Source organism: Tyto alba, unplaced genomic scaffold, assembly GCF_018691265.1.
Source record: "Tyto alba isolate M040663 unplaced genomic scaffold, T.alba_DEE_v4.0 Super-Scaffold_39, whole genome shotgun sequence".
Classification (NCBI taxonomy): Eukaryota; Metazoa; Chordata; class Aves; order Strigiformes; family Tytonidae; genus Tyto; species Tyto alba.
In genome coordinates, this window is record NW_024881314.1 from 11829623 (window position 1) to 11856721 (window position 27099).

General features: G+C 50.9%; 1 protein-coding gene across 2 annotated transcripts in view; it reads left to right on the forward strand.

The window, feature by feature from the left end:
• Positions 1–27099, forward strand: part of PIK3R5 (phosphoinositide-3-kinase regulatory subunit 5) — a 62996-nt gene continuing 35897 nt past the window's right edge. For both annotated transcript variants that reach the window (XM_032992113.2, XM_042802743.1), the window contains exon 1: positions 1–145. The gene's annotated coding sequence lies outside the window, so the exon portion shown is untranslated. The remainder of the gene's footprint in view (positions 146–27099) is intronic.

Here is a 27099-nt window from a genome sequence, read left to right on the forward strand (position 1 = left end):
GCCGGTGCCGCCCGCCGGGGAGCGGAGCGGGGAGCAGCGCGGCGTGGAGCCCGGCGTGGGAGCCCGGCGTGGGAGCCCGGCGGGCAGAGCTGAGCCGAGCGGAGCCGAGGATGGGCAGGGAGCCCCGGCCGCAGCCGCCCTCCAGGTGGGATGAGCCGCGGGGCCGGGTGGTGCTGCAGCCCGCGAGCAGGGGGTGCGGGTAGCCGGGGGGGGTCCGTGGCCCCGGTGTAATCGGGGAGCTCCGTGTTACCGGGGTGGCCGTGTAACGGGGGGGGGGGGGGGGGCTCTGCACGCCTGGTGCCCGTGGAGGGGGCGGGCGAGTTGGGGGGTTCGTTATAACCGGGGGGGGGGGGGGGGGGGGGCGGCGTGTAAGCGAGGAGCCCGTGCACCCAGTGGGAGAGCGCTGAGCACAAGTGTGCCCGGAGGGGGGCCGTGTGATTTTGGGGGGCTACTTAGAAACGAATGCCCAATAACGGGAGGGGGAATGACCGTGCTGTGGTGAGGGGGTCCCGTGTAGCTGCGGGCTTTCACTTAAACCCACAGTGGGGGGGGGTGTCTCCAGCCCCGGCCCTGGGGGGGGGTTTCCCTTGCAAGCTTGGAGAGGGGCACCCTGCGCCACGTCTCCCCCGGGGGTCTCCTCGCAGCCCAGCGCGGTCTGTGGCCGGCCGTGCCCCCGGCCAGACGGAGCCGGTGCCACCCCGCGGGTGGGGACGGGTCCCTCTGTCATGACTCATTTCTGGACTGCGTACTTGTTTTTCTCCACGCCGCCCCACAGAGTTGCCGCTCGGGGCCCAGGTGTGGGGCCCTGCCCGGCCCCAGGGGACCACCCCGCCGTGCCTGGGTCCCCGGGAAATCCCGGGGGCTCTCCGGCACCCGCCTGGAGTTTTGGCAGGGTCGCTGGCGGGGGTGGCAGTGAGTCACTCCGGGTCACTGCGGCAGGAGGGACCCAAGGGTCACGAGTTGTCTACTGGCCCAGTCGCCCTCGGCCGGGTCCCCACAGCCCAAGGGGGCAGAGGTGTAACCCCTGGGAGGGCTCTGCTTTGGCAACAGGATGTGGTTTGGGATGTGACAAGCCTGGCAGCGTGTCATCCCTCTGGCACTGAAGTCTGGACACGTGCCAGCCCTGAGATGTCCCCGCGCTGCTTCGTGCACCAGCCTGTGCTGGTAGTTGTGCCTGCAAAGGAGCATCTGTCACCGGGCACTTCTGTGACCTTACGGTGTCACCGAGTGGCTCCCGCTCAGTGGTCAGCGCTGAGCAAGCGGTGCCCGGACCCAGCCTGGCCTCCTGCTACGCTCACTTCTGCAGCAGCCTCCTCAAAAGGATGTTTAGCTGCTTTGGACCGTGTAAACCCTAAGGGAGGAAAAGGCTAGGCTGATTCAAATCACTAATGAAAGCGGGAGAAAAGAGATTTCAGACCTTTGTTTTCATGTTTATTAAAATCTCACTGCTGTCACCCCAGCACCCGTTAACTTTGCGAATGGCTCGTTTTCAGTGCTGCTGCTGCTACTCTCAGTGCAGTGAAAACATGCTCAGGCAGCTGCAGGCTGGTGCTGCTTACCCTGCTGCTGAAGGGGCTGCTGCTGAACAGCTGCAATTTATTTTTTCCATTTAGATTAATTTTCTAAATCTTGGTTTGATGCAGAGCCTACAAACTCCACAGACATGCAAGATGTCAACGCTTTAATTTTTGTGTGTGTTGGAGGGGGTCTGTTTTTTGTTTGTTTGTTTGATTTTTTTTTTTTTTTTTTTTTTTTTTATTTCCCTCTCTTGTTCAGAGCAAAAACTAGGATGGAGTTGCAAATTGTTTCTGAAACATGACTGCAAAGTGTTTTGGAGCTGCGGGTGTTGCTCAGACTAGAGTTTAAACCTAGAAAGATGAGAAGATAAAGAGCCAGAGCCTAGTGGTGGTGGTTGCGGCGGTAACATCCCTCGGTTACAGTGACTGTGTGAGGTTGGAGGGCTCGGGCGGTGGCAGGGTGCATCCTTCGGGGCTGGGCTGGGTGAGGCACGGGAGGTTTCTAGAAGCAGGGTGGCAGCCAGGCAGCACAGAGCCTGGTCGGCTGCTCGGCGAGCCGGGGGTGTGTTTGGTGTGAGGCCGGCTCCAGCCTCACAGTGTTGTCCTGCCGGTGGGAGCAGGGGGAGCTCACTGGTCTTCTGCCTTCCCAGTGTCGTGTGGCCATCGTTGTCCTGCTCCCTGCAGCTCCACAGCCCGATCAGGGTGACAGAAAAGGGGATGAAAAGCGTTGGAGGTGCTTGTACAGAGGGGAGCAGCTGTAATGGCAGGGTGCCTTGCTGTGGGGCAGGGGGTTAGGGCTGCTCCCCGCAGCTCTAGTGCTGGAGGGTGGTGCAGCTGGCCAGTCCCTCCTCCCCCCTGGAGATCAGGGCACCCCAATTTGGAGAAAAGCAGACCAAAACTGTCAGCTTGTGCCTTTTGCTGAACGTGAAAATGAAGACGTGAATTTTGCACTGAGAAAGAAGAACTGAATCCCGACGAAAGCTTTGGCAGAGGGGTACCGCACGCCGCCCCCCCGGGGCGTGCTCCCCATGCTGCAGCAGCCCTCGGGGCTGAGAGGTGCCAAACGTGGCAGCGGCTTTGCCATCAGCTCGGTGCTCCAGCCGTGGCAGGGACCAGGCTGTGACACCCGCTCAGTGGCACAGGGACCGCTGTGGCCTTGCTGTGCTGCAGCTCACCTGCGGTAGTTTCAACTTCTCTTTTTTTTGGGTGACTGCTGAGCTGTTCCTGACATGATGGGGGGTGCCCATTTTTGTATTATTATTTTGTAAGTGGAAAGTTGTGCATGAGTTGGCTGGGGGAGAGCCCCTCAGGTGAGTGCCCTGAGGTTGGTTGTGAGCGGGAGGCTCCTGCTACATCTGAACTCTGCTCCCATCAGCTCTTTGGACTTGCGCTGGGCAGTAGGTGAGAGGATGGGAAGGGGGGGATGAAGTTCCTATGGATACTATTCCCTCTTCCCTCCCCACTCTGCTCTGGGCATCACGCTGCAGCCTGGCAGGTCTTCCCTTGCTGCAGCTCTGCGCTTCACAGCCATGCTCAGCCAGGGGGGTGTTTTGGGCTGGAAATGTCACTCCTGGTTTCAGTGGAGGGAATTGTGACCTGTTGGATGCAATCCAGGCTCCCTAGCTGCAGCACATGCTCTTTCCCTCCTCTCTACAAGACTTCCCTTCTGCTTCCCTAAGAGGCTCGGGATTGCAGGACTCCCCATCCTTGCCTTACCTGTCATGGCTAGAGGCGGAGTGGGGACATTTTTGTCACTGGTCCACTGCCAGCCTTTTCTTTGCGAGGGTCCCAACCATCCAAAGCCATTGTCGGGGGGTCTCCATGGGACTTCTCTAAACCATCCAGAATTGCATCCGCCTCGCCCTGTGTGTGTTGGGTCAGGGTTGTTCACCTTCCTGAAAGCGCAGCTGGTGACATGGGTGTATCGCGCCCGAGGACACGGTGAGCATCGCCCGGAGTGGCAGCCTGGAGGGGTGGACAGGACCTTCCACCAGCGCTCGCTGCTGGCACCGAGCCCTCTTTGGCAGCCTGCTGGGTGGGAGCCTGGGGAGCGGCTGCAGCTCCCCAGTGCCTTTCCCAGCATGGAGACCAAGAACTGATCTTCAGGTTTTTCTGATCTCGTCTTTGGCCGCCAATTAGCACGACGTGAGAACTTGTCTCCCCGATGACGTGCCTGTGTGACTCCTTGGATGCTTTAATTGCAGGGTTTTCATCAGCCAGGGGTGCGATGAAATGGTAATTGTTGTGATTGTATGCTGTGCGGTAACTAAAAGACGTGGCTCTTTGGCAAAGCTTAATTAGGAAATAGGGACACTGTTGGGAATGGCTCTGCGATGCGATTTTCCTAATGAAAGCTACTGAATAGACAGCCTTGTAATGAAGAACAGACTCACGAGGGACACTGCCAATTGCTCTTCTCTAGTGTTAATTTTGTATTTCCTCCTCATTGTTTCTAATACCCTCTTGGAAAAGCTTGAAGATAAAATGCTTTATTTTCTTACGCCTTGTATCCTGTTTGGCAAGCCACGATTATAGCATGTGCATCTGGAATACATGAGTGGCCAGGCATGCCTCCTTCAGACTTGTTAATCTCTGATTTCAAGCTCTGCCACTAAAAAAAAAAAAAAAATAAAAAAAAAAATAAATAAAAAAAGCAACTTTGGCTTGCGGTCAGACGATCCGCTCCTTCGCCGGCGTGGCGCAGCGGGAGATGCTCGGCTGAGGTCGCAGATGCGTCGCTGGGAGGGAGCTGGCTCCGTCGAGTGCGAAGGCAGCGCGACGCTACGGGAAGCGCGGTTTGTTTGGAAACGGCGTGGCGGGGTTTCGTGTTCAAGGCTTGGCTTTTTTCGTCTCAGCTGTCCCCTCCTTGCAAGCGCGATTGCTGTATTTAACCATAACCTGCCACATCTGAGAGTTCACCCAGGTTTGGGTCTCCCGGTGGTAAGAAAGGGCCCAGAGGCCGGATCCTGCCCGGGGCAGCTGCGTGGTTCAGTGCTCCCACCTGCACCGCACCAGTCCCATAATGGGGCTGGCGACCCCACCGGTGGGTGCCCGGGGAGGAGCGGGCTGGCCGGGCAGTGAAAAGATGTTTTTAGCCAAGTGAGCGTGACCCTCTTGCTGAGTTAAAAGGGGAATAGGAAGCACCGTCCTGTGGTGCTGTGACAATTAGTGACTCAGTGCTGCAGGGAGACTGTCCGTGTTTGTAAGAGAGATCAGGATGGGGCTTGGCTTTCCCTCAGATGCCTTGTTTCATTGCTCAAAACTCCCACAGTGCTTGGGGCGAGAGCAGCTCGGGTGCTCCTAAAATGCTGCTGGTCCTTATTTTGGGGTGGCTTTAGGCAGAAGCAAGGAGATCTTGGCATGAGCAGCTCATGTGATGAGAGCACCTGGGAATGGGAGGGCACGCTGGAGCATCATCCCCCCAGTCACGCTGCTCGTGGCTGCCTGATGCTGCTCCGATCAAGCAGGAAGGGCTCAGCTTCAGCTCGATCTTGAGACTGTCCTTGGCAGCTGCTGTGGTAGGGAATTTGTCATCTGTTTTTTTTATCCTATGTTGGAGGATTTTGTGCTGTAACATCAAGGTATTTTCAATATTGTGCTAATGTCTGTTGCAGTGCAGTGCTGTGTGGATGGGTGTGTGGATGGGTGTGTGGCTGGTGTGTGCATGCTTTAGGAAAGACGGTGTTGTCTTGAGCTTGCAAAAGTGTTTTTCGTCCCTTCCACAAAGGCCCATTCTTTGTCTTAAATTAGGATGAAACGCTTCCCCTTTCAGCTGCTTCCCCCATCGCTCTATGTCTATTTAAACCCTTGGTTCAGAGGCTTCTCTGCAAACAAGCTGTCATCCTTTCAGGTGGCATTTCCCTTTTCTCATTGTTTCTGGCAATCTGTACATGTGAAACTTCACAAATGTTTCTTCGTTCTCAATGTCTTTGTGTTGATAAACCTTGCAAATTGGTACACACACCGTGTGCAGCCCGTGGCTGCCTGATGGAGTTACAGTGGCTCTCTGGTGTGGTGGCTTTGTCATCTGACCGAGCAAACTCCAGCCTTGCAGATCCTGGCTGGGTGACATCCCTGCTGCTCCTCATCTGTGCGTGTGATTCCTGCTCATCTGAGAGGTCTCCTGCTTGAGGCTTGTGTCCCTGGCTCAATTAGCTGGATTGCAATCAACGCCAACTAAGCCTAAGGTCCCCAAAGGACTGGTTGTTAAATGTAAATTGTTCCCAGGTTGATCTGGTCTGAATATGGATGGTGTGAAGGAATGGCTACGTGGGTCTAAATCTACTTTTGCTGGTACAGAGCACACCTAGAGCCTGGGGACCTCCTTCGTGGTGGGCCCTGAGCTGCTGGATTGTGGTGCTGGGTTTAGAAGGGACGGCAGCTATTTCTCGGCATCCCACCAACTGCCTGTGGTCTCCAGCCAGATGCTTTAGGATGAAGGGAGTAGTCTTTGACTCTGCAGAAACTGGGCACTTGCAGTCACTGTCATGCCAGTTCCCAGGAGCTCGGCTCCTGGTGAAGAGCTGAGCCAGGGGCCCGGCCCCATCTGTCGTGATGCTCCTGCCCATCGTGGGAGGAACCAGGGGGCTGGAAGGGGCTCAGGCTGCATTTGCTGCATGAGCTCTTACACCCCTTGCTCCTGTGACGTGTGACTTTGGGGACTTGCTCTGCATGTGGGACACCAGCTGGTCGGGGCTGTTCCAACCTGGCTGGAAGCACTTCAGGGATGGGGTGCTCTCAGTGTCCCTTGCAGCTGCCATGTCACCATCAAATGTAATCCCTGTGCCACGGAGAAGGGACGGAGTGGTGGATAGGGCCTTCACATGGGGACAATACCTTTCAGCTTGTCTTCCCCATGGCTTTTTGGGCTCATAGGGATGTAGCTCTGGTGGCTGTAGTAGGCCAGGACAGAGGATGGTCCAGCTCGGGGTCCTGCCCTCAGCCAGGGGCTCGGACCTAGCTCATTGTGATGGGATGGCCCCGAGCTCTCCAGTCCCAGCATTGTCCCTTTGTGCAGCCTGCCCTTCTCCACATCTGCAGAGTTTGGCACATCTGGGATGCAGAGGTGTCCTCCAGCACAGCTGGAGCCTGCTTCTTCCCAGAGGTGAACACAGGGTTTGGAAAAGTTTCGTGCCCTAGGCTTGTCATTCCACTCTCAAATGGCAAGTGTGGATGCTGCTGTGATATTTCAGTGCTGTGAGCTGTTTAAAGATGCTTGGAGCTGAACAGCCTGGTGGGGTTGGCCACTGCCAGTCGTCCCACTGCTGGATGGATGCCCAGCTCTCCTTGGTTTGTCTCCTCGTTTGGAGACGTCCTTTCTTCTCATCAATTATGATGATGGTGCTGCGGTTGTACCAAGTTCTCTGGTCAAAGTGGGGCTCACACCCTTCTGTGAGCATGTGAATGGCAGTCCTGCTTGCCCTTGGTCTGAGGGTGATGGGGAACAGCCAAAAACGTCTTTGCCATCATCTATCTTTTGTGGTGCTGCAGCCAGTGGTGCTGGAAGTAAATTGAAGGTTTTGGGCAACCAAGCCAGGGACTGAAAAGGCTCCTGGGTTCCCAGCAGGGCCTCCACAATGGCAGGAAGCAACTTCTAAAGCTTCCTTTGGCTACAGAGGGCCTTGGGGGAAAGATTTACTTGCTTGTTTATGCTGTAAGTTAATCTATTTAGTGGGTTTGGCATTAAAACTCACAAAAAGCCCTCTGAAATGGTCACGCTGCTTGTTTGTAGTGCTTTGTCTCTCACTTACTTTGTTTCACAGCTGGAGTAGTTAAGCAGAGACAGAGCCAATTGAAATCTCACGTGTAAACTTGTTTTTCCGAATGGGCTGAAGGAATTAGCATTGGCTCTCACAAGGGAGCTGCGGGGGTGAGGCAGCGTGGGGCAGAGGTTGGGGTTCGCTCTGGGAGGGACACTTGTTTGTGTGTGCTCCGTGCCACTGCTCGGTTGCAGGATGGGGATGGTCCCTGGCCCTGTGGAGGCTAATAGATCATTTTGCAATAGGAAAACAAACCAAAACCAACCCCCCAAAACCCCATCACCCCTCCCTCCCTGTAAGCCAGTGTAGCAGAATAGGGAGCAACATAAAATGTTTTTGTGGGGGCAGGGAGTCTTAGGAAGAGCTTGGAGAGGCACAGGAAAGTGCTGGGCCAGTGGAACAGAGAATACCTGATGAGAATTTTTTATGATATCGTGGTATCACTGTTTCCCTTTGTGTTTGATGCTATCCTATATATGATAGTGCCACCCATGTGTAACCTTGCACAGTAAAACTGGATTTTCCTCAAGGGCTGTGTCCAAAGAAGCCTCGTGTACGCAGCAACTGCTGTAGAAAGCACGTGGGACCACTGGGCTTGAGGTCTGTGCCCAGAGGTAGCAGGTGCTGGGCACCCTCCCAAGCTGAAGATGTTGTTGCAGTGTCTTCAGCTTGGGAGGGAGCCCAGCATCTTCAGCCTCAGTGAAGTCTTCAGCTTGGGAGGGAACTCGGCACCTGTGTGCCTGCTACATCTGGGCATGGACTTCAAACCCAGGTGCCCGGTGTGCTTTTAGAAGGGTATCTCCTGAGCATGGAAATACCTGGAGTCTTGTCCCCTTTGCCCTGTGTGAGTGGCCGTAAGACCCTTCCAACAGGGATGTCTCCTTTTGGTCTGGCCCATCAGGTTGAACAGCCAGCCTGGGGAGTGTTGCGAAGAACCATTTGACACTGTCATGTCCTTCACTTCTTGGCAGGGGCAGCTTGGGCTGCTGCCCTTATTTTGGAAAACACCTTTTTTTTTTTTTTTTTTTTTTTTTTCCTCCTCTAAGTTATGCATTTGCTGAATTTTTTATTTTTCCCCCGGTCCTCTCCTGTGACACACTGCCACTTCTCTGCTGAACTTCCACCTTCCCTGAAGAGCAGCCCTGGAGTTTCCATTACATAGTGCTGATGGCACCTGGCACCCAGCCGGGCTGTGCCAAATGCCATCGCTATCTCCAGCCTGAATCTTCTTGGGTCTTGATTTGACACTGAACGTATAATTGACTGTGATGTTGGGTGAAACTTTAACCTTCACTGTTGTGATAAAGACTGATACAAGCTAAAATTAACTCTTGCATCATGTGGTGAGGGGTTTTCATAATTGGTGCCAGGAACAAGTACATTTCCTCTATGAAAAGTGAGTATATATAACTGGTCTTTTCTTACTCAGATCAGATATGTGTAATTTCTGCTGTTTTTTGAGGAGAAAAATAAAGGCTTTTCTTACCCTGGCGGAGTTTTGGGAAACACACACAGCCCATCAAGTGGCCGTGGATGGGGTTGGGGTTGTCGATGTCCTGGGTCATCTCTCTGCACCCGTCGCAGGCTGGCTGAGGGCGGTGTTTGGGTGCCAGGGAGGTGCAGAGGTGTTGCTGCCTGAGTGGCACTGGTGACAGAGCCACTATTGTGGATGAGAGCAAGAGGAGAGGAGATAGGCCCGGCTCTATGCTCCTGGCCAGAAAGTGCAGCACAGGCTGCTGAAACCTGCCAGCCTTGGTCTGGTGTGTCGGAAGGTGAGCAAAGCGTTGGTAGAGGGGAGATTAAAAGAAGCACAGAATAAGGTTGGAATTTTTTTTTTTTCCTTCATTTGTTTGGCTTTTTAAGGAAGTTACTGTTCAGCATCAAGATGTACTTTACAGTGATGAAATCCAAGAAATTCCCACAGACCTCTGTAGCTGCTCATCTGCCTCGAGGCAGGAGGATTGGAAAGGCTGGAAGGGCCATCAGGACTGGAAGGGCTGCCGGGACAGCCTTGGGGCAGGGACCACTCTCCCTCCCTCAGCTCATTTGAGTCTGTTGCTGCTTGTTCTGACTTCAGGGACATGGGCACAAATAAGTCTCCTCCTCTCTCCAGCACTCTTTCTGTGACTGAGTTTATCCCATTTCTCACCCCCAGGGGAGCAGGGCATATGCCCTTCAGTCTGAAGCAGAGCAGGGTGTATTTTATCTCTGTCATTCAATTTGAAGCTTGTCTTTCAGCATCTCCAGGAATGGGACTTCTGCAGTTTCCTTCAGAAATGATTGCAAAAACCAGCAGACCTTATTGTCACATCAGGGAGACACATTCCTCCCTGTGCCTTTCAGTTCCCAAAGCCTGATACTTGAACAGAGATGAAGGGTGCAGCCTGTGTTTTGAGATAGAGATGGAGATGAAGGCAGCATCTTGCCAATGGTTAGAGCATCTCTGATTGAAAGGACCCGCAGTGAGTCACTGGGGTTGCATACAGAGAAATGTCTTTTTGGAGAAAGAGAGAAGGTACCATCGCAACTGTTCTTCTCAGTGGTAGCTCGGTGGGACTAATTTAGAGATTTGTATTTCTCAGCATCAGAATATCTCATGGCTTTAAAGGGGTAGCAAGTGGAATTCCCCTGTTATCTGTTTGTCAAGAAAACACTAGATCTTGTCCTGAAAAATGGTAATTGTAAAAAATAACATTTTAAAAATAAGTCAGGAGGAAGTCTCAGTTTGCAGAATGGGTGGTAGGGAGGTTTGCAGACAGTTCTGCGCTGGACACTATCGCACTGTAGTGGTTTCAGTTTCCCCTAAGTGTTGTTGCTAGGGTCTAGTGCTGGTCATGGTCTCCACCTAGCCGCCCCCTTCACATTGCTAACCTCGTGGCAAGGGAATCGCTTGCTTACACAAAGTCCCAGAATAGTTTGCAAGTATCTTCAGATTGTATGAGACTGTGATGCATCGCAGACTACTTCTCTTTCTCAAGGAAATGCGTAGTTAGTCTAAAATTCAGGCCTGAGTATGGAAGCAACAAACCTTTAAATGACTGGTTTGAGCTCAGGTCAGTCAAGGTGCAAAGCTGATGCAAAATGTTGTAATCCCTGCTCAGTTACTATTGAATATCTGTTTTGGAGGTCCCTTGGCTTCCTAAAATCTACTACTGGTCTTCTCAGTGTCCAGTGTTAAGGAGGATGGGTGCTGTGCCTCCACCACAAATTTGGTACCCAAAGGGGTGAATTTGGCACCCACAACTGATGAGCTGCTGCTGTTCTCATTCTTTCCCAGCAGTTCCTATGAGGCCCCAGGACTGGAAAAGGGATCTCTTGTGTTTTCATCCCACACCTTCATGTGCTTCTGGCACTGCTGATGGGCATGGTTGTAGTGATGCAGCAAAACCAGCATGTACTTGTCTTTAATCCATCGCTTGTTGAACTTGACTGGATTGCAGAGTTGGATTGCTCTTATTACACCCTGCTGAGACTCCTTTTCTGTTACTTTATCCAACTGCAGCTATTACTGCTCAGGGACTGACTCTGGAAGGATCAGAGGGGATTTGTGTGAACGCTGAGTCTCACGAGTGGCACAGTGTCTTCGTGAAGCTGATCCCATGGTATCCCTTGCAAACGACAGGGTTGGTGGTTCAGACACATCGTGCCAGATGCACATCCCCTTGTTTCTGTGATCACCTCGTTCCTATCCAATAACCAGGAATTGCCGGGGGGTTGCTGACGCAGCCATCAGCCCTGGCACCTCCAAGGCTGCTGGTCCACATTCAGGTTTCGGCTGCCTGCTGTGACTTCCTTGCTAAAACCAGAACCAGTGCGTTGCTCTGGACTTGACCGGGTGTGACCAGAGTTGAGCCTGGCTGCAAACTCAACCCTAGGTGCTGTGTGTCTCCTTCCAGCTCTTGCACTGTTTTGCAGTATGCCTTATCTCCAGACAGGCTTAGGAGGAGACTGCCTTTCCTGCTTCATGAAGTGGAAATAAACTCCTGGAGCAGGTCCCTGGAGCTGGAGTTTAGGCAGTAATATTGTGATAAGAAATTCATTGCCACGATAACATGATGACGGCGGTTACACTCTGAAATCACTGAAATTTTGTTGTGGCTGCATTTTGTATACTTTAGAGGCAGCCCCACCCGCTTGTCTAACTTTTTCTTACAGAAAAATGACTCGAGAGAGGAGAGCCAGTGACAGTCCCAAACAGCAGTGTGCAGCGATGGTCCTCCCATGGGCAGTTGGGTGCTGGAGCCTTCCTCACGCCTCTGCCATCGCTTTCAGCCCTGCCTGTGTCAGTCAGCCTTAGCGGGTTGGGTAAGAGGCTGCATATTCCCTCCAGAAGTGATGGGGGGTTTTTGGTTGTAGGCACAGTACAGTTGATTTCTTCAGTAACCTCAGGCCCGTGTGAGGGTCCACAACTGGTCCTGCCACTGTTGATGGGGAATTTTGCTGCTGACTGAAGAGCTAGTGCAGTTTTGGTGTGGAAATGAGACCTCTGCTGCCTTGTCCCATACATACTGGACTCTTGGTATCTATGACTGTCTGCTGCTAGCCCTCATGTGCTCCAAATAATGAAGTAATGATGCATTTATTTTCTCTTACTTTCTGTGTTTTCTGGATTATCAGTACTCTAATGTAGTTCATCTGTGAAATAGCCCCATAAAATTCACCTTCAGCAATTTTAAAGCGCACACTTCATCTTCAAAGGTGGAAATAACTCTCTGTTTTTACAGCAGAGACTTTAAAGTGGTGTGCTTGTAAAGCTTTCTTGGACCGGTGGTTTATTGAAAGCTGCTTGTTCCAGCCTCTGGCACTCTTCCTCAGAGCTTACACCTGGCTCTCGAGAAGTGGAAGTTTAGCAAGGAGTCCTGGGGATCTTCAGGAGACGAAGCCACTTGCAAAAATGTTGGCTTCTGCTTTTGTTTGTTATGAATCAAACTTGGGGGTGCAAGAAGTGAAAGTTAAACTAAATGAGTCTATTGCAATTGCCACGTTCCCAGTATTGCGCTATCTGAGCTTTTTACAGGCTTTGAAACATTTGGTTGTGCAACTGTGGGCTAAGGAAGGAAGTGTGATTATTCCTGCTTTGCATGTGGGAAGCAGTTTAGGAGAATAAGGATGGAAGTTGTCTTGCTTAAGGATGACTGCCTGAAAATTTAGGCCACTAATTTAACTTACTCTGCAGGCTCCCCCTGAAGAAGGGTTCAAGTTGGATGGGATGAGCTGACCTCCATACGAGATGCTCATCTGTCTGTAGATGTCGATTTGTTTAGAGATTCACCTCATTTTTGCATGGGTATAGTTGGAGGCAATAAATCCTACCCCTGGGATAGACCCAGTGTCACCACGGAGCTTTACAGTGGAAAAGTAGTTGATGTAGGTTCTCCAGAGTCACCAGAAGACTATTATTTGGCTCAGTTATCTTGCTTCATGCCTTGGACTCCATAATTCCTTTTGGCTCTGGATGATAATCCTGAAGTTGCCAGCCTTAATTGCATTGTTGTAAGAAACAAGATACCAAGAGTTTTGGCTAGTGGTCTTTTCCTTGATACTTTGTTGGCCATGCAGCAGATTCACAAAAGAGGCTTTCTTCATTTCACTATGCACTTTGTGTGCTGGTAAGAGCCTTTGTAAGGATGCCAGCAGGGCTGCTCGTGGTCCAGAGCGTTCAGAGAAGGAGGTATAAACCATTCTGGCAGTAAGTCAGTCTAACTGAATACGAATAAGCCCCTTCTGGACCTAAGCACAGTGCACCTGACATAGCCATCAACCAGCTCTGGATGGCTTAATTTCATATGAACCCTTTTCATGATCAAACATTTTGTAGGCAAGTAATGGCACAGTTTTCTTCTTTAGATGATGGTAAGTATTGACGTGCTGTCAGTCTTGCATCCCACAGGGGTTCTCTCTCCCTCTCTGAGCAGCTGCGCTTTGGGGGGTTTTTTGGAGGGGAACTGAGTTATCCTGCTTAATCCACTCATCTAACCGGGTCATCTGCTCAGCAGTGGTGAAACCTCAGTGATACCTTCTCTTGGTCCATTGCTCCGAGGCTGCAGCTGGTTATTGCTCTTGATGCTGTCTGTGCATGCAGTGGGAAGTGTGGGAAGTCCTGTTGCGGCCTGACTTGCTCTGATGCTTCCTTGCCAATAACTTTTACCCAGTGGAGGAAGCTCTGGGAGAAGGGAGGCTGGTTAGGGTGGGGTCAGGTTATTAACTGCTTGAGGAACGATCTAGATGGCGCAGGAAAGTGAATCTGCTCATCTGTATGACCAGTCAACTTTCAACTTTTTCTAGTCTTAACTAGCCATTAAAAAAGACAGCTCCATCTCAGATTCCAGTTACCCCCATCATCTGAAAGGCTGAGGCTGCGTGTGTCTGTTGAGCATGAATGGTCACTGAGACCAAAATGTAGACAAATTTTCTTAGTAATTTATCCCAGAAGAGCAAATGTTGACCACCGCTTATTTCTTACCCTCCCCCCCCCCCAGCCATCAGACTGCTGGACAACAGCCTTGCAAACCCATGAATTACCTTCTAGGGACTGACTCCACATTCCTGTAGAGCCCCCACTGAGTTTTGCTATCCATGAGGATTTGGCCCATCTGAGAAAGTAAATTTTCCCTGTTTGTTCTGGGAAAATGCGAGCCCCTGTGCTCAGAGCCCTTAAAGATGGCAGATCCTGTGATGACTCTTGTACGTTCTGTTTTCTCAGTAACTCCCAACGAGGTGTAAATTATGGATGTTGTGTTTTGACCTTGTGACTACCAGTGCGTGTCTCTGCTAATTAATGCACTGTAATTCCTGTGCTAGCAGATATTACCTCTAAAAATATCTAGAGATCCCTCTCTGGTGATAAAGGCTATGGCAATAAGTTTTGAGCAGGGAATATGTTAAGACCTAATCCACTCTTCAGCCGTGCTGTAGAAAACTTCTGGTAATTGAGTTTACCAAACTCCCCTGGGGAAGAGAGGCAGGAGATTTTGCCCTCTAAATGGGGATGACATTTACATTGGTGTCAGCAGAAACACAAGCTGTTATGGCTGTAAGGAAAGCCTTCTACATACGGAGTGATGCTTAGATCTGCCGTCCAGACTGGAAGACAGATTCAGGCTGCTTGTGGGGAGTGTAAGTCCTGGCCCCCATGGCCAGCTGAGCAAATGGGGGCAAACCCTGGTGACAAAAGGTAGAAAGAGTCTTTCCTTTAGGCATTTGTCAGTTCTTGGTTGGATGCTAAGGGACAGTTAAAGTAGCTGTTCCTTAGGCATCAAAGTGAGAAGAGTCCAGCTCCATGAATGTGTGGGGAGGTGCGGATCTCTTGGCTGCCCTGGATCTGCTCTTTCCCCCTCACTAAACGGTGCTGCGTGGCCATAGGAAGGGCCAAAGGAACTGACGCCTTTCAAACAAGAAGAGAGGGGGGTCCCAGGCTTTCTTGAGCCCAACCTAGCCTGTCCGTCGTTGTTTAGGGGAGCGCAGAAGGTAATTTCTGTGACATGGACTGCTGCTTTCATGTGTCTCCTTCCCCAGCCTCCCCATCGCTAAGCCACATGCCCTGCTTTGGTATCTTGTAGTCTTGCAAGCAGCAAGGGACAGCACGGTTATTTCTGACCTGATCATTTGTGTGTGGTCTTTTATTTTTGTATTTTCTTGAACACAACTGTTGAGTTTCCTGGAACTGCTCAGCCCAAACCAGAGCCCTTTGCATGTTAACAGCCTCACAGCTTGTTTGCGCAGCATGGTGGGTGCCACGTGTGGCTCTCGGATGTGGCAGGAGAGTGAAATCATTGTCCAGAATAGGAAATGGTGGCACAACTTCCCTCCGGCTCCAGAGCACTTCTCTTTTTGGCACCACTGCGCGGGAAGGTGAAGTAAGAAGATCTCTGTTGAAAATGCAGAAGTGCAGGTTGCTCTTGGAAACCATCTCGATGGGCAATCCTGTGACGGAGCCCTTGGCTTCGGCTGGTGGGGAGGGGTATGTTTTTGTGGGGATGGATTCAGCTGCATGGCTTGTGGCTTCCTCTTCAGACGGGAAGTCTCTACTCAGTGTGTACAAGAGGCAGAGGATGGGTGGGCTGCAGACTCTTCATTTTTTGCTCCGGAGAGTTGCCATCTCCAGTTCTTCTGCACTTGGGAACCAGCAGTCCATGTTCCTGCTTGCCCACGTGTTGCTTTAGATGTCAACCCTGTTTATGGCACGTTGCTTAATCCCACAGGATTATTCTCACTTTCTGTGATGGTTTGTCTGGTGCTGCTGGAGAGGGAGAGCTGTTGTCCAAGCCCAGGCTGTGCTTGTTTGGATGCTGTTGGCTGTTTGCAGTGGCTGTTGCCAGGGAGGGACTGAGGGAGCCGGGGTTTTGGCTGGAATTTTCTTTGACCTCATTTGATTACTGAGTACTGCGTGCTCAGTGGTAGGGCAAAACCACCACAGGCAAAGTAGCTTATGCAAAAATACCTAGAGCCAATACATTTCCAGATACAGAAATGACTTTCCAAGGTCACACTGCAGATCCTGCAGTAGACCTTGAGCCTCACCTGCAAAATCCTCGCGAACAACTCAGCCGTGGCACAAGGCAGCTGATGGGGTGTGCAAGGCCATGGGAGGAAAGTAGATGTGGACACATGGGGGAAAGCAGATACGGTTAAGGGCAGGTTGTGAATGAAGATGACTGAGGATAGGTCACCTTGCCTCTGTGGGCTCCTGGCTCCCATGTACAGCCAGAGCAGATCTTTCCTCCTCCAGACTGTGCCGGGCACAAGCGTTTCTGCAGCTCCAGGGGCTCTGGTGTGTCTGATGGAAGAGCGTGCATCCCTGCCGAGGAGAGCAGCCTTTGCATCTCCTACCCCAGCTCTGCTGTCTGCTGGAGCATGATGTTCTTAGACTTTAGAGAGGGTGAGGTTGGGAGGGGCTGGAAGAAGAAAACGTTGGGAGTGTTGTCTAGAGAGGAGGTGCCATCACAAGGGAAGTGTCTGTGAGCGTTGGCAGTGAGAACTGGCAGAGCGGAGCAGTTGAGTCCAGCGCTACAGCTGGTGCAGGACCTTCGTGGTCTCTTCCCAGATCTACCAGGGGTTTACCCTGACACCTTGGGTGAGTTACTTTTTCTCATCTCGTCTATTCTTAATCCTCTCTCCTGCCAAGGGCACGTTGGAGCAGTGAGCCCACATTTGGGGCCGTAGCACAAGCTGCCACCACCGTTTCTGCCGATGAGGAATGTGAAGGGAAAGGAGACAATCCATAACTCACAGTGCTGGGCTGGAAGATGCCCTAGTGCAGATGTATTATTCCTGTAAATTGTGCTTCTCCTACTTGAGTTTTCTGCAAGAGAAGGAATAGATATAAGATTATGGAATATATACAGATAAAGAGAAGATTATGGAATACATACACACACACACACAGATGTAAGAAGTTTGTAGCCCTGGTTAGAAGTGGCTGTCTGGCCAGTCCTTTGTGCATCATTGACATTTTCCAACATGCAAAAGGTCCTGATCTCGATCAGCTGCTGCTGGAGTACTGAACTTCTACAATTAAGGCTGTTCTCTGCTCAAAGCTGAAATGGCCAGGCCCAAGATATGGGCTAAAACATGCTTGATTTGGGCAAATCATAAAGCGTTTTCAGGTTTTGCCTATCTTGGGGTTGCTAATATGTGAGAAGCTGTGGTTCATTTCCCATCACTTGCTTGGTTGGGTTGTGAATCTCAAGCCAAGCAATTGGCTGTAATTTTCTGTCTGAGAATGTGGGGGTAAACTCCAGCATGGAGACCATCTCCCTGGTGATATTTTACCTTGAACTGGAGATTTTGACTTTGAAAGTCAAAGCAAAGCCAGAAGAGCCACCTCTATCCCATCGTGACAGTGAAATCCAGGAGCGTGTTGCTGTAGGTGCGTCAGCAGGGCCGGATTCCCCAGCTCTGGGTGTAGCTGCAGCAGTGGGGGTGTCGGGATATTGAGCTGCTGTGGTGCAGGTTTGATTGCAGACAGGCAGAGCAGCTCTGCCCTGGTGCAGGCAGTTACCTGGACTGTTTAGACACTGTTTCTTAGTATCCAGATTACTGCTGAAACTGCTGAACTTCTAAGAGGACACAGGTGATGGTAGGAAGGATCTTGGTCTGTAGTGACAAACGTTGGATCACTTTGACAGTAGATTTAAACCTAAACCCCTTGTATTCCAGCGGGCAGCCTTGTCTCCAAAACAATTCTGTCCTTGCCAGGGATGCTGCAATGGTTTAGGAGGGGTCTTAAGAGTTGAGAACATCAAATAGATGAAGCAGAGGCTTTGTTTGACACCAAAATTTTCAGCAGGGAGAAGTTTCATGTATACAGGACTGAGTTTTCTTCCAAAGACCAAAGGCAGGAGGTAAATGGATGCACACTGCGTGCCTGCCTCCGAGCAGCCCCAGCGAAGGCGCTGGCCGGGGAGGTGGCAGCCTGGAGCCGGTCCTGCTCGGGTCCCCTTTGGGATGAGCTCCTTGTCTGCCAGGTGATGTGGTGTCATGGGAGTGAGAAGCTCTTCCAGCTTGGGGGGTATCTGAAAGCTGGATGTTTCAACGGTTTTTTTTTCTTCCCCAGCTCTGATTTTAACAGCTGTGCTTGGGAGAAGTACTTTGAAGCCGTAATTGCAATTATGAATCTTCCTCTGTTCCCAGGTTTCCCCTAATTGGCTTCCTGTGAGAATTTACAAAGCTGGTAAAAACAAAACTGCTGTTTTTTGTGAGGGAGTTGGTGGCGTGAGATTCCTGAGCCCAAATAAAACTCAGCTCAGCCGAGACTTCTCGTGCACTGCTGTGTGGTGCTGTAATCAGACCTGTGGCCAGAGGCTCACAAGGGTGGCATTATATAAAACGTAAGCTGATTTACATGCTTGCATTTTGAAAGTGCTAATCTATTTTGATTTTTTTTCTCCCCCCTCTCTTTTTCTTTTCAGCCCTCTCTAATCTTCTGCAGTCTCTGCCAGGTTCCCAGCTCCTTTGGCTGGAATAGGCCCCAGCTAAATCCTTTATCTGTCTATTTGGCAACCCTGGGCGAAGTAGTTAGCAAACGAATGACACTTTTCCTGGCTCATTAATTAGATTTACTGAGCTGAGTGGTTGCTGCTGCTGTAATAGTCTGGACAGGGCAGTTCTGTATTTTGTTTCTTAGGAATTTGAGTTTTAAAAAAATAGAGCTCCGAAGCAGTTCTGGTACTAGTGGTCAAATCCATGGCTGCCTTGCGTGCACTGCCGTTGAGAACACATGTTTTTTTCGTGTAGCTTTATTTCTGCAATTTGCTGCTGCCTGGGCAGTTCTGATTGCGTGTCATTGTTTTATGGCTTGAAAAGTTTGAGGATGGGTATCTGGGTACTCAGCTCTTGAGGAGCCCGTGGCAGGATATCTTGGTTAAGGCAAGTGGTTCTTGTGGGTTAGAAATAACCTCTGTGAAATATTAGTATGTTTTTATGTATTATAAATATGCTTTTTGACATGTCCTGCTCTGCCAGCCTTACCTGCCAGGGCTATAAATGGAATTTTGAAGGTTACATTAGGAAATAAAAATAACAAGATGACAGAAAATCATGCTTTCACCTTTATCAGCCCCTGCTCTGCAGCCAGTGGCTAACGGAGCATGCGGCAGTGGGAGCCCCTCTCTGCTTTAGGAGGAGGAAACTGAGGCACAGAGAGGTCACTCACCATGCCATGGCACCGGAGCTCTTGGTTTCTATTGCGGACTTTCAGTTCCCTTTGTAACCACCAGACAACACTGATGTCTTCTCGGCTTGAGGTCTGAGCAGTCTGGGCAGGAGGCAAGTGTTGGGGGTCTTGTCATCTATTGCAACGGGGGAACCTAGTGCCAGGGAGTTGGGGCACCCTGCGGAGGCTGCGGGATGCTTGTGATGTTAATGTGCTGCTGTTGCTGTCACTGTCATCCCATTTACAAATGGGCAACTCGGACGTGGAGAGACCAAAGTGGGGGTGACTCGGCCTGCGTTGGGGGTGAGGGGAGGAGAGTCTTTCCAAAGAAAGAGCGTCAGTACTAAACTGGGCAGTATTTAAGGTCCTTCTGTATAGGGTGCTTCATTTCTTGGTATACACATCTAAAATTAATGACTTGTCCATCGTTGGATGGGGTGATACAAAAGACTGATCTGTCTTGCTGGCTTGTGCTCTTCCAGTCCTGTCAGCCTACAGAGGATGGCTCTGCTTTGGTCTCCTATTCCTCGAGATTGCCAGGGCTCTCCCTGTAAAAGGGGAAATACAGGAGAAGATTCAGAGGCCCATTGCCTGTGTTCAGTTGAGCGTTTGACCCGGGTAGATCTGCAGCGGGTGGTGTGGAGGGGGTGCTGTGTGCTGTCGGTGCCACCCCAGGAAGGCGATCCTGCTCCTCTCCTGGGCACAGCCCGCAGCGATGGGGGCTCGGTGCAGACCTGGGGCTGCTCCAGACCCTACTGGTGCGGGGCCTTCCCCATCAGCTGGTGTCAACGGACATGAGAGGGTCTGGTCCTCCTTTCCTGGTCATTGCATTCCCCATCCCTGGCTGGGAGCAGTGGGATGAAGCGAAGCCTGTGCTGGTGGAGAGGAGGTCAGTGATTTTATCACAGGCTTCCTAAAGTGCCTATCCGTGTTCGCTTCTATTGTGCTGTGTCCAACGGGAGACAACTATTTAAAAGCTCTGAAGGGAGGAGGATGTTTGGCAATTTTTAAAAGCCGGGGTTGGTGCCAGCTTCAACAGACAGATGCAAACAGGCTGCCTGTGCTGTCAGGCATCGCTGCCTGGAGGAAAGGGCTGGCTTTGCCATTGCATCCCTCAGGTCCTGGAGCCACTTGGCCCCTGCAGCTCTAGGGGCTCAGGGGGTGGCTACAGGCAAAACCAACAGCGGCTGCTACATGTAGTGTCTAATCTCTTTTACCCTGCCTGGGAACTCGTTTCAAATCCGGCTCGGTTGTGCCTTGGCTGAAACAAAGAGCAAAACCCTATGGTGATTTGAGGCTAGCTGGTAAAAATGATCACAGTGTTTAGAGACTGAGAACTGCCGCAGTTACTGGAAGGAGTTTTGTAGGCAAAGAGCTGGGGGAGGAGAGCAGAAATAGCTGCAAAATGTCAGAAAGCTGTGACCTAAAGCAATTCGCACTTAACCCACTTGAGAGTTGCCCTCCCAGAAAAGTAGCAATTGTTTATCTACCGAGGACCCACCGCTGCTAGAGGCAAATTGCCTGCTAATTGGCCTTTCTGCTAAAGGCAGAGGGGTCAGGCTAGCTAATTAGCCAGGTCTTTACACCTCCCCAGTTAATTTGTAGAGTGGAGCACGTTCCCAAAGGGAGGTGGGTGTCCCAGGGAGGTGACCTGATCAGGTCTCTGGGCCTTTTGATCCCTCCCTGGGGCGAGGGGGGAGCTGGCAGATGTGCGACACAAGCTCGAGCTCTGCCTGTCAAAATAAACTCGCAGTGATTCGGAGTTAACATTTTGAAGTTAAAAGCAAAGAAACAACTTGAGGTCTCCCTGGAGGTAAGAGAGAAGAGGAATAGGTTGCTGCGAGCCCTGCAGCGCTGGGGTGGGGAGCCCACAGATCTGCTCCCAGCCTCTCAAAGCCGTGTGCTGGCAGAGCAGAGTGGCCTCACTTTGCCAAACCTATGCTGTTTTTCTGTTGTGTTTGTGGTTTTTTTTTTTTTTTTTTTTTTTTTTTTAATATGTATTTTCAAAAAAGACCATCCAGGGACTTCTCAGAAACAAGAAACAGTCCCAGAGTGACCTGCTTTAAATTCAGGTGTGAGTGTTGTGGATGAAATAGAATGGGTCAAAAAGCCGAGAAAAGCACAGAATAAATACGGTGACTGGATTTTATAGCAGCTCTGAAGGTGAAATGCTTTGGATTTAAGGTGCTGTTGGGATGCTGATGTGGCCCTTGTCCTGACACAGTCTTCCTGGTGACCTCGGCAAAGTCACTTTGCCTTTCCCCATCTGCCTCTGTTCCCTATCACTGCATGGATACTAGGGTGTTTTTCTTCCTCAGAGGAACAGTTGGAGCATAAGCGTATTAAATAATGTTTAAGTCTGGTGCTGAGAGAATGGAGACGTGAATAATTCCCAAAGATCATGGATTCTGGGGAGAGCTGGTGCTAATCTGGGCTTTGGGAATCAAGTGTTTCAGCCTTAGGGCTGTGACGTGTGTTTCCTCAAGCACAGCTTAGAAACCACAAATTTTTTAAACCCCAAAAGCTATGCAAGAATTTGGGCTGGTTTCTCTTTCTGCAGCTCTCTAATAAAGTGGGATGTGTCTGATGTCCCATCAGAGGGGCTCTGCCCAGCCCCGTGCCCCTTGCTGCTCCGGGGGGTGGCTGTGGCAAGCAGGACTGTGGGGACTGCCAGGCACAGAGGTGGAAATGGAGGAAAAAAATGATGGAAAGGGAGAAGTTTGAGGCTGATACCCATACTGTGAGGGTGCAGATGGAAGTGAGGGACCTGCAGGCTTGAAACCAAGGTCAGAGCCTTCAGAGCTGGACAGGGACTACATGGGGAGGAGTACGATTGGGCCACCATTGTTTTTTTGGGGCTCAGTCCTGGTTTGCTAAAAATACGGCTTGTCATAGCCCAGCCCCTCCTCAGCAAGTGACAGGAGATGTGTTTGTGAGCTGCAGCTGGAGTGTAACTCACTCCCATCTGTGCTTGTGGCTTGGGGCTGCGGGGGCTTGCTCTTTCAGTAGCTGGGAGCCGTTGCTGTCGCAGGGTGCTGTCAGCCCAAAACACCCCGAACCCTCCTCCGGGCACCCTGGGAGGGGGATGTGGCTGGCCCTGCTCAAGGGTGTCAGTGCTGCGATGGGAATGTGGGGGGAACAAGGGGGAGGCTGTTGCATCAGTGTTCACATGCCCTTTGGGGGGGGGCTCTGGGGGGTAAAGGGCTTTTTCTGGCCTGCTGGGACCCAAAACCAAAGATGATCAAATCCCCAAGCTGCCCACGGGCCACCTCTTTGACCAGTTTGTCTCTTTCTCTTGATGAGAGAAGGATGCTGGTGATGAGCCCCAGAGGGGCATGACCAAGAGGTCTTTGCTAGCAGCATCCTCCTCCCCGAAGCCCGTTCACATCTGTTTCGTGCTTGAGGCCTGGAGGAAACTCTGGCAAGTGGGACCATGGCAGGATTTGGGGGCCCATCAGCAGCAGACCCTGCATCACATCCAGCAACGCCCTTTTGTCACGAGGACACACTTGAATGACAGGTTGCTGATTGGCTCCCTACCCCCAAATAGATGCTGGTGACAAAAAATCCCATCATCACTTGAACTGATTTTCCAGTATGGAGAGCTGTTGGCAACCCTGCTTCATCCCAGGAAACGTACCTCTGCTGACAGCCCCAGATTTGGGAGGGTTGGACATGCATGGGGTGTGACTTCATACCAGGGGCTCTCAAGTGCCATTAATCTCTGCTGCAATTCATCTTAAAAACAAAGGCTATAGGGGTTAATCTGATCATGGTTTGCTTTGGGGCTGGGGCCTCTGTTCTTTTATTAGATAAGAAAATTCAACAGCATGAAGCGTTGGGCTGGTTTTTACTTCAAAGCAATCCCCGTGTCATTCAGACCAGGTACCGCCATTGCAACACAATTTTAGACCAAAGAAATAAAACAGAGACAAAACTAAAAACAGGAACCAGCAGATAAACAATACTCGGGTGCCGCTGGCGCTGAGCTGAGCTCCTTCCTGCTCTCAACCATCTGGCGAGTCAGCGGCAGGGCTCAGGGAAGCCCGGCTCTCCCAGTCAGCCCTTCCCAACAGGGAAACCAGCTGGGAAAAAACTGAAGAGTTTTTCCATTCATAAAAAAAAAATCTGTGAAGGTGTGAGCTGAGCACGCAGCTCTCCTCCTGCGAGCAGGCTCAGCTGGGATGCCCCAAGTTCACCGCTCTGACCCGGGCAAGACGTTTCACCTGCCCGAGCCGTGGGGTTAATGCCCAGCCCCAGCTCCGAGGAAGCCACAAGCCTTTCCGCAGGGGGGGAAGAACTGAGCAGCAGCGGCTGCTGAGCTCTCGAGGCACAGGATCACGCTCAGTGCTCGGGGTTACAGCTGCCTCAGGGATGCTGGGGCTGGGTGAGCCAGCACAGAAGTACCCTTGGTGGCCGGTACCAGCCTGGTTACTGGTCTTCCTAGCCAGCATCACTGAAAGCTGGTGTGGTGCAGCTTGGTGAGGGCTTGCTCATTGCGACGTGAAGCTAAACACTGGCGCATGGAAGAAAATGTCTCATTTGATCAGAAATGAGAAGTTTCATTTTTTTTTCTGGCTTGATTTTTACTTTTTGAATCACAGTCAGATGAGTGCAAACACTGTTTCGAAATGATGAGTCGAAAGGTTTCATTCTGAGTCCTTGAGACCCTTGCTCTCTCCACTCCTCACCTTGCGCACACTCTGAGCAGATGCCTTTTGCTGAAATCCAGTCCAATTCACTGAGGAATTGCCTCAGAACAGTTTCTCTGATTATTTTGTTCTTTTTGCTAAGCTTCTTGCGGCCCCGTTTTTGCTCCTATTGTGAGTGAATCTATTGTTTTCATTGCACGTCCTTCTGAAAGCTTGACCCTAAAGCAGCATCTCCGTTATCATGAAGGCTGGTCCTAAGGCCACCCCATGTGCTGACCTTGGATGTGGCAAAGCTGCATCCTCGAGAGCCGGTCCCCGGTGCCTGGAGCACGCACGAGCTTGCTTCTATCTGGCTGCTAGTGAGTGGTGTGAGTCCTGCTCCTGATGCTGCAATACATGTCTGAGACTTTATCAGCTCAAGGATAGCAGATCCCAGAGCAAAACACAGCTATGGTGTGCAGTGTTAGAACTCTGCTTCTGACATGTTTTTTTTTTTCTTTTTATTTCTGTGGAGCCTCTATCTGAGTCTCCAAAGCAAAAAGCAATTGCAGTTCAGAGTTGGTGTTTGTTTTTACCTCTTGGGTTTTATTTTTTTGGAGCTCACATCGTCTTCATCTCATAAGCATTAGCCTTAAGCTCTGGCTTACTAATGCAGGTAATCTTGGGGATGGAATTTGGGAAATCCCATTAAATAATTCCCATCTGCAGCAACATGAAGGGCTTGGATGGAGGTGTTTGTGTGGAGCTGACATGTCTTAGGCATTTCTCAGCTTCCTGTTGGCTTTCTCTTCCGAACCCCTGAGCTGGGGGTACTTAGTGCTGGCTGAACAGAGCGAAGCTGTACTGGAGGGAGCTGGAACAGTAAACCACTTGTGATTACCACTGAAAAGCATCAGTACTGCGGTACCTACAGCCCAAAACCCAGTTGCCCTACTTCACCATAGGTTCAAAATATTTATCCCCAGCCAGGGAAACCTCTCTCCTTCCTGCAGCTCTGCAGAGAGGTCTTGCTTGTGCGACAGAGCTGTGGCCTCTGTGCAGACCCGCACCCCAGGTAACTTGCTTCCCATGACCGCAGCAGTCCTGCTTGCTATGTGTGGAGTGTTGTGGGTTGGTTGGTTGGTTTGTTTGTGTTTGTTTTTTTTTTTTTTTTTTTTTTTTTTTTTTTGGGTGGTGTCGCTCAGGGCTACGTGATGCTGAGCACTGCTGGCTCTGACGTCATGTGTCTGTGTGTGGAGGTTCGTGGTTATTCTGTTCCCCTCTCCCTTTCTTGCCCTCCCCCAGGTCTTGCTCCTGCCTCGTGGCATGGCCTCACTGCATTTGCCCTTCCCCGAGAGCAAAACATCAGTGTGGCCTCCAGTGTTAGTCTGGGAAGGTCATGCTGAGCAATAAAAAGTCAGTCCTGCTCTGTGTTAGGGAGAATCTCTGTCTGGATTTTTAATTTCTAGCCCCACTTGGCTCCCCTGCCTGTAGCTTTGCCTGGCAGCACGGCCCTGGGGTGCAGAGTGCTCTGTGTGTCCAGGTTTTAGCTGTTTTATGACACCTTAGACACTTTCTTGGTGGATTTGCTGTAACAGGTAAAGTACTAGGCACAAAAGTGATGACCAGAGGCTGCTTATTACAGGAACATGGCAGAGCAGTTTCCTTTATTTTTGCCTCTTCTGGGTGTTTTTTTTTTCCCCTCTTCCCCAGCTTGGATGATTCTCCTTCCTTTGGTTGCAGTATGTTTTTTAGCGTTTTTCTAAGCTGGAGACCTTTCCCTTCTGACCACAGACATTTCTTTCTGCTGCATGCTGGTATGCTGCGTCCATGGTCAGCAGCCTGTCGGACGGAGCAGCAGCAGAAGCGACTGTGCAGACATGCAGTTGTTAGGTGAGACTTAACTTTCAAACTGTCTTATAGTCTCCTGCTTAGGGATGCTCTCTGTGCCCTGGCTTTGGCCACGACTGTGCCTTCCCACAGAGCCGTTTTCTTTTGTGAATGTGTGTTGGGATTTAATTTGGACTTTTTTCTGCAAAGAGCATCTCATGATCTAAGGCTCTGGCTGGGCCCATCCTGTCCAGCTCTGCAGAACCACGAGCACTGAAGCCAGTCACCTTGCATTTAGTGGAGAGGGACAGGCGTGTCCCAGCAGGACACAAGTGACCACCTGAGATACCCCTCGGCACAAGCTAAGCAGCGCCAGGTAAGTAGTTCATAGGTGTCTGAATTTAGCCGTCGGCAGTTTGGTGAGATGAATCACATCTCACGTTTCGATATTTGGGGTTGGGCTGAGCCCCCCTTCCTGCTCTGCTGCCGAGAACCCGCCGGCCCTGCCAGGGTTGCTGTGCCCGCTCCGGGCCTGCCCGGCCGGCATCTAGAGGGGAGCAGGCAGCCAAACCTGGACATAAAACCTGGGTGCTGCTTTGCCCCTTTTGTGTTGCCTTCTGTAGGTGCTCTTTGATATTAAAAGGACTCCGAAACTGCTTTTGCACGTTAGGTGCTTTCCCTGCTCTGTGGTGGGAGTCTCTCATTCAGTCTGGTTCTCAGACACAGTGAGAACAAGGAGCGATCTCTGTGTCTTAGTAAGCTTTCCAGTTCTCACGTTTTCTGGTGTAAATGAGGCTTTGCAGTTCAACAAGACAACAACATTGCCCTGCTGCTGGAGGAGGACTCAAGTCCAGTAGTGCTGCTGTGCACTGAAGACCTTTATCTCAAGGGAGCTGCCAGGCTGGTCCCTCCTCTTCTTCCTGAGACAGCATTGACCCCCAATAATTCAGATCTTAATTTCCTACTGTTAGCACGTAGGGATGACTTGCGCCGTTCCTGTAGTGAAGTAATGCCCCTTAGCACGGTTACCCTGTAGGCACAGATGCTGTTATTCCAGAAGCAGGTTTTCTTCTTGTGCCATGAGTCTTATCTTCTGCTTAAGATGAAATCACTGCCTAAACCTCTCTTTCCCATTTCACTTCCAAATACTGCAGTTTGCTCAGAATTCTGCATTATGCACAAATCCCACAGCAATTTTAAGGTTGCTGGTTCATATAATAACTTGTTGCTCATCTATTACATTAAGACTTTCTATGTGTGCTGCTCCAGCTGTCCCAGAGTAGGGGACTAACTGCTGCGAAAATTTTCCTTCCAAAGCAATTCAAGAAATAGCCTGCATCAGTTGCTGGTGGGATCTCCCAGCGGACAGTCCCATCCTTCCATGCAGAGATGTATCGCTGTAGCTGGACACCTCGAATGTGGATTTTGCCAGTGATGAGCAGGACAGCTCATTCCTGGATGTAGTTTTTCATACTGATGTGATTGCTGAACACCCCCCAGACACCCTGTGTGTGCAGGAGGCCAAATGGTTTCCTGTATTGCTTCTTCAAACCAATGCCCTATTGACCTTTTGGTGGTCCTGGTCGTCTGAAAAACCACCTTGGTCTCCATGTCTTTATCACAAGCGTGCCACTCAGTGCCTTTCTGTGTAGATGACTTTTCCTTGGCATGTGTTGCTTCCTGCACACTTGCATTGTGAATCCTCAACA